The sequence below is a fragment of the Macrotis lagotis genome, chromosome 1 (assembly GCF_037893015.1).
Source record: "Macrotis lagotis isolate mMagLag1 chromosome 1, bilby.v1.9.chrom.fasta, whole genome shotgun sequence".
In the NCBI taxonomy this organism is placed as follows: Eukaryota; Metazoa; Chordata; class Mammalia; order Peramelemorphia; family Peramelidae; genus Macrotis; species Macrotis lagotis.
This window is the reverse complement of record NC_133658.1, coordinates 232323400-232331341: the sequence shown is the minus strand read 5'-3', so window position 1 is coordinate 232331341 and position 7942 is coordinate 232323400.

Here is a 7942-nt window from a genome sequence, read left to right as displayed (position 1 = left end):
TGTTCCTCCTCACTAGTTTTGTCCAACTATCACTACCCTCAACCTGCCCTCTTCTCTATCACCTGTTTCCTTTTCTTTCTCTTTCCTCTTCTGCTTCACTATATAGTAATATAAATTTATGCATTCAATTGAGTATGTATATTATTCCTTCTCTGAGCTAAATCTGATGAGAGTAACTTCAACCAATGCTTTATCCTCTCCTTTCTTTCCCTTTACTGTAATGGGTATTTTTGGCCTATCTGTGTGAAATACTTAACCCACTCTGCCTTCCCCCTTCCTCGTCTCCTAGGAAAATTACTTTTTAATCCCTTAATAATTTTATACCATAAAATTAAAATCAAATTATACCCACACCCTCAAATATACTCTTCTTACCTTTCCTAATAGAAATACAGTTCTCAAGAGTTACAAGTGTCTTCTTCCTTTGTAGGAATGTGAACAGTTTAATCTTATTGACTGTTTCCCCATTTATCCTTTTATGTTTCTCTTGAGCCTCTTATTTGAAAATTAAATTTCCTGATCTGTTCTGGTCTTTTAATTAGAAAAGTTTTAAAGTCTCCTGCTTCATTAAATGTCCACCTTTCCCCCTGAAAAGAGTATGCTCAATTTTGTGCATTAAGTCTTATTTATACTCTAAGCTCATATCCCTTCCAGAATATCATATTATAGGTACTCCAATTCTTTAATGTAGAAGCTACTAAGTTTTCTGTAATCATGATATGCTCCTTCATATTTGAATCGTTTCTTACTGTTTATTGGAAATATTTTCTCTTTGACCTCATATTTCTGTAATTTGGTGACAATATTCCTTGGAGTTTTCATTTTGAGATCTCTTTCAAGAAGTGATTGGTGAATTCTTTCAATGACTATTTTACTCCCTGGTTCCATGTTTTCAGGGCAGTTTTCCTTGGTAATTCCTTTACTTTTAAATTGATCATGGTCTTCAGGATGTCCAATAATTCTTAAATGATCTAGCCTGGATATCTTTTCCAGGTAATTGCCTTCCCAATGAGACATTTTACATTTTTTAAAATGTTTTCATTAATTTTATTATATTTGACTATTTCTTGAGGAACATAATTTTTTAAGGAATTTTCCCTTCAGTTTCCTTTTTTACCTCCTTTTCCATTTGGCCAACTCTACTTTTAAAGGATTTGTTTTCTTGAGTGCATTTTTCCCCTTCATTGGGCCAATTCTATTTTTAATGAATTGTTTTATTCAGTTAATTGTTGTGCTTCCTTTTCCAAACTGGTGACTCTTCATAAATCTGCATAACTATGCTTTCTTTTCTCAATTTTCATTCTACCTCTATTATTTAATTTTCAAAATCATTTTTGAGCTCTTCCATGAGAACTTTTTAGGCTTGAGAACAATTTATTAGTTTCCTTTTGGGCTTCATATGTAGAAAGTTTAACAGTTTTGGTCTCTTCAAACTTAATGTTTTGTCCCTGTCCCCGAAGTTGTTTTCTTTGATTGGAGTTCTTTTCTGTTTCTTAGTGTTTTTAGCCAAATTTGTGATTTTTAAAGTTGAACTCTGTTCCTGGGTCACTAGAGGCACTGTTCCACATTTCTTGGACTAGGTATCAGATTCCTGGTCACTGACTTTCTGTGTTGGGACCTCAGGTGTTTGCAACTTGTACACTATGTTGGTGTGGCCCAAATCTTGTTGTACCTTTTTTTCCTGGGGTTCCAGGGTTCACAATTTGTGTTCTTTGCTTGGGTTGTAGGTATCACAGCTGGACTGCTGCACTATTAGCTTGCCAAATTTGGACCATGGGGTCTCAGTTGCTGATCTGTGAAGTTACTAAGAATTTCTTGCCTAGTCACTGTCTTATACCAGGCTGGGCTCCCTTTTTATCCCAAGTAAAATCCCTTTCCTTAAGTCCTTCTAAGCAATTTTAAGCTTAGAGATCTGATTTAATCTTGTTTCTGAGGGAAACTGGAAAGAGCTCAGGCAACATCCTGGTTTCTCTCTGTCATCTTGTCTCATATCTCACCTATTTTGTCCTCTGTTTAAATAACTGTAATTAAATTAATGCTACTATTATTTCTGGAAAGTACAGGTAATGACTTATTCTGTGTAAGCATTCACTATTCCTATTATTCCACAGTACAAAAGATGTTTTCTTTGTCACCCCTCCACCAAATATCTTGTTTCCTCCTTTGAAAATATAAGCTCCTTAAGTTCTGAGCCTGTCTCATTAAAAAAAAAAAGATTAGCACTTGAACTTAGCACCTATTAAATACTTACCAAATTCTTTTCATACATTTATACATTCATTTAATAAACCTGGAATGGCACTTTATTATCATATTATGAATGAATTTAAATGACAGAGGCTTTTTTTATTAGGGAGCTATGAATATAGACTAAACTAGTCAAAGCTGAAATTTAAGAAATGAAGTTTTAAAGATGAATTTATTTTTATTTCTTTTTTCTTTCTTTTTTTTGATAGGGCAATGGAGTTAAGTGACTTGCCCAAAGTCACACAGCTAGGTAATTATTAAGTGTCTGACACTGGATTAGAACTTAGGTCCTCCTAACTCCAGGGCTAGTGTTCTATTCACTGCACCACCTAGCCCCCCCATAAATTTATTTTTAAACAAACATTTGTAACTTTCCTTCCCATTATGCTTTTGATTGAACAATAAAAAATAAAAAAATTGTTATTTAGATGCATACTTCAGATAAACAAATTCCCACACTGATCATGTCCAAAATATTTCTTTTTCTGCATTTTAAGTTAATCACCTCTCTGACAGGAGGAGAGTAGAATGTTTCATCCTTAGAATTTTGGACTCATTATTGCTCATTGTATTGTTCAGAGATCTAAAGTGTTTTCATATATTTTTTCTCTTTTGTAATTTTATAAATCTTTCATCTAGTTTTATTTACTTTTACTTGAATTTCTTAATAGAAGCCTTCCAAGTTTCATCTTAAACTCTCAATATTGTTGTTTCATATATAATAATGCTATTCCATATACCATAAGTTATATCCATAAACCCCTAGGATGGAGGACACTCCCTTAGTTTCCATTCTTTGGTTACTACAAAAATAATGCTATAATTTTTTTTTGCACATATGGGTACTTTTCCCTTATATTTTGATTCCTTTACAAACTAGGTTATTACGAAGCTTATTTAGACAACTGTGTGGATGTTGGATGAGTAGAAGAAAACTGAAACACTGTAGTCCAATGAAGAATCTGAGCAGTATTATAGAAGTTAGTTGATAAGGGTTTGAAATGGTTTGGTAGTCATGTATATGTAGGAAAACACAAGGAAAGCAATGAAGATAAAATCAAGAAAATTGGGAAATCAATTAAATGTGAGAGGTGAAGGGAGAAGGAAATTTTTAGGACCATTCCAAGATTATGAACCTAAGTGACTGAAGTATTGTTTGTAGTCTCAACATAAACAAGAGAGTTTGAAAGAATGAATTTCAGGAGAGAGAATATGGGCTGAGAGATATGTATTACCATTTCCATTTCTAGTTTCATTTTCATCTTCTTGTCCCAATTCATGTTCTCCTCCATCTTTTTAAATGTTATTTTATTTTATTTTTTCCATTCACATGCAAAGATAATTTTCAACATTAATCTTTTTGTAAACTTTTGAGTTCCACATTTTTTACTTCCTTCTTTCTTTTGTAACAAGTAATCTGATATGGCTGTATATGTAAAATCATGTTTAATATATTTCCATATTAATCATGTTATGAAAGAATTTTAAATAAAAAAGAAAAAATCATTTAAGAGAGAAAAAAATAAACCCAATTTTTAAAAGTGAAAATAATATCCTTTCATCTGTATTCAGACCCCATGTGTTTTCCTCTGGATGTGAGGGCATTTTCTATCAAAATCTTGTAGAATTGTCCTTGATCACTGACCTGCTCACAGGAGCTAAGTTAGTCCATCACAGTTGATCATCAATCAATGTTGTTGTTAATTTGTACACTGTTTTCTTGGTTCTACTTATTTAACTCAGCATCAGTAATGCAAGTCTTTATAGGCTTTTCTGATATTTACCCACCTATGATTTCTTATAGAACAATAGTAACTTCATTACATGCATAAACCATGATTTGTTCACCTATTCCTCAATGGCTAGTTGTTCTCTCAATTTCAGTTCTTTTCCTCTACAAAAAAAAGTGCTGCTATAAATATTTTGGTATATATGGGTATTTTCCCCCTTTTTCTAATATCTTTTTGATACAGAACTAATATGGTATTGCAGGATCAAAGTGTGTGCATACTTTAACTGTCTTTTAGGCATAGTTTCAAACTGATCTCCAAGAAGTCTTGATCAGTCCACAATACCAACAGTGCATTAGTGTTCCATTTCCCCCATATCTTCTCCAATACTGATCATTTTTGTGTCACTTTAGTTAATCTTTTAGGTGTGAACTATTATCTCAGAGTTACTTTAATTAGCATTTCTCTAATCAAAAATTATTTAGAGAATTTTTCATAAGACTACACATAGCTTTAATTTCTTCATCTGAAAACTTCTTGTTAATAGCTTTGACCATTGGAGAATGACTTATATTTTTATAAATTTGTCACAGTTCTTCATATGTTTTACAAATGAGTCCTTCATTAGAAGATTACTTCAAATTGTTTTGAGGCTTTCTGTGTTCCTTCTAATATTGCTTTCATTAGTTCTATTTGTGTAAAATTTTAAAAATTTATTGTAATAAAAATTATCCACTTTGCATTTTATAATGTTCTCCCTCTCTTATTTGATTATAAACTTCTGTCCTCTCCTTACATAAAGTATTTCCCATTCTCCCAATTAGGTTATAGTATCAATTTTTATGTATCAATCCTGTACCCATTTCTATTTTGATATTGGGTGTGAGATTTTGCTCTATGTTTCTCCATCTCCATCTCCATTTCAATAGCTTCCCAAAAGAGACCAAAGATAGTTATTGTATATTAAAAAGGCAACCAAATCTTGGAAAGTTAGAGTTTGTCTTTCTCTGGAAATTCATGGGGATACAGAATTTGCCTAAAATTCTCAAGAGACTATTAACTGTTATATATAAAGATAAAAATTCATATACCTTATTTTCTGAAAGAATTGAATTTAATTCATTTTATTTAAAAGAAAAGCAAAGAAATGTCTTGAGACAAGGCATTTCAAAGACCTGTATGGTAGGATTGTGTTTTCTCAATTGAAGAAGAATTAAGCTGTTAAAAGGATGATTAAGGATGATTATTCTTTTCCATTAATGTTCTCTTATCTGTCTTTCATTGTAAATAATTACTTCTGTTTTACTATTTTTTACAACATCAATAAATTATATACCCAGTAAAATATTTATGGATAACATATATAATATGCATTATATAATACATTATATGATATCATGTGTATATATATGTATATATATTTATAATGTGTACAAATATATAGATATAGATTGTATATATGTATAAAATCAATATCTGGAAAGGTAGAAGAGAAAGGGAAAGTGATGATAAGTATCTATTTATAAGAAAATGTTTCTCTACTTTATTGAGCAAATATCATTTTTATCAAATAAATGATATTCAATAGACTACAATAAGAACTAATTTAATGATTATTGAGATGTTATAATATTAATTATTAAATTAGAAATATAAGAAAATATCTATTTTATAAGAGCTTGCAATATTAATAATGAATAATAGAAATGAGCTTGTAGCAGATAGAGTGAAAGCTGATTTACTCACAAACTTTATTGCCCATGTATATTTTGGTTTACTCCAAAACCCTTTTACACATACACATATATTTCATACTTAAAAAGATGACCTTGGAAGTCATGGGAGATTTTGAGATAATCAATAAAATCTTAATAATAATAATGATAATGATGATGATGATAATAATAATAATAATAATAATAATAATAATAATAATAACCAGGAATAAGACAAACTAGCATTCTTTCCATGGGGGGAACATGACAGAAACAGTTATAGAAGTGAATTCTACCAAAAATCAAAATTACAATACTATATAAGCCATTTAAAAAATTATATATATATATTTATCAAATTCTTTACATAGAAAACATAATCTTGATTTCCAAATAGGAAAGGATAAATCAAAGAAAGGACATAGACCAATTTCACTAATAATTATTATCCCACTCCCTAGCCCTCCCTCCTAAAAGAATCATGTTTTTCTTTTGGGAGATGGGGAATATTTAAATCAAACTGGAGATTTCATCAGTGTAGGGAGCTATTTATAGACCCTTTTATAAAAGCAATGCAGTTCAGTGCTTTCTCTGAAACTATAGAATTTTACTTAATGCTGAAATATTAAGTGATGCTTCTTTCCTCCTCCTCTTTCAACCTTTTCCTTTGCTCTTTTTTCCTTTTTCTTTCTCCCCCCGATCTTTCACGACTTACTTGTCTCTTTTTTCCCTCTTTACCCCCCTCCTCTTTCACCTCCTCCTTGCCTCTTTTTCCTTTTCCCTTTTCTTCCCCTCTTCTTTCACCTGCTCCTTGCCTCTTTTTTCTTTCCCTTTTTCTTCCCTCCCTCTTTTACCTCCTCCTTGCCTCTTTTTTCTTTCCCCTTTTCTTCCTTCCCTCTTTCACCTCCTCCTTTCCCCTTTTTCTTTGCCCCCCTTCTTCCCCTCCTTTCACCTCCTCCTTGTCTCTATTTTTCCTCCTCCTACCTGAGCCACAGTCACCTCCCTTACCCCTTCCTCTCGTCCTAGAGTCCCACCCCTCCTATCAGTTCCTCCCATTTCCCTTTGGGGTTTCGCTCAGTTCTGAGCTGTCCAGTTCTCCACGAAGCCCCCAGTCCTGTGTTCAGGCCTCGGGAGCCGACACACTTCTGGCAGAGGACGCCTGGGTGCGCAAAGCCGGGTTGGTCAGAGGGTGGGGTGCTCTGTGGGGCGCACTGAGGGAAAGGCTCCAGGTGGAAGGATGCAGGGCTGAACCTGCAGGTCAAGCGACCCTCTCGCTTGGGGACCCTCTCGCAATGAACCATCTTGCCAAAGCTGGGGTACCTCAAAGAAATGGAATACCACCGAGCCGTTGAATAGGAGCGACTTGGGAAACCTGATATGAAATAATGAAAGTGAGGAAGAGCAGGGTCAGAATAAGGTAGACACAATGAAAATGGATTTTTTTTCTTGCCTTTGTATCCCCACCTTACTACAGGGTCTGCATATTGCAGACGGTTTAAAAATGCTTGTAGTAGTTTGTGAAAAGACAGAATATATAAATGAATATGGAGATGAGTGAACTCATAATGGAGACAGGGAGAACTAATAATCTCTCAGGGATATGTTGCCCATGTGGTTTAGTCCGTCCCCCCCTCCTCTAGATGCCATTTGGGGTTTTCTTGGCAAAGAGATTGGAGTAGTTTGCCCTTTCCTTCCCCAGTTCATTTTACAGATAAGGAAACAGACAAAAAAGGTTAGATGAGTGGCCCACTAGCATATAGATATCATCTCAGATTGGGTTTGACCTCAGACTCCAGCCCAAGCCCTCTAATCACTCTGCCATCTATTTCCCCATATTGACCAAAGAAATTAATTTTTAAGTATAATCTTTCTTGTTATTACTGAGTTGTGCCTAATTCTTTTTGACTCTGGTGGTTTGTCGTTTCGTTCTCCAAGTAAATGAAGGCAAAGTTTAAGTGACTTATTCAGGATCAATAAAAAAAAAAGAAATATTAAGTGATTTTCCTAAGTAATTTTATTTCAGGAGTGATGTAAATCAAACTATTCCTTCATCTGAAACGAGCTTTCTATTCATTATTAGCCCATAATGTCTCTCCTAATACTAAAAAATTAGCAATATTACTATTACAATATATCAGAAAGTGTTCATTTATGATTACGTTATAACAGGAATGCAAAGATGACATAATATTATAATAATTAAATAATTGGTGATTTCATGAATGTTCTGAGAAGGATCATTGCAAAACC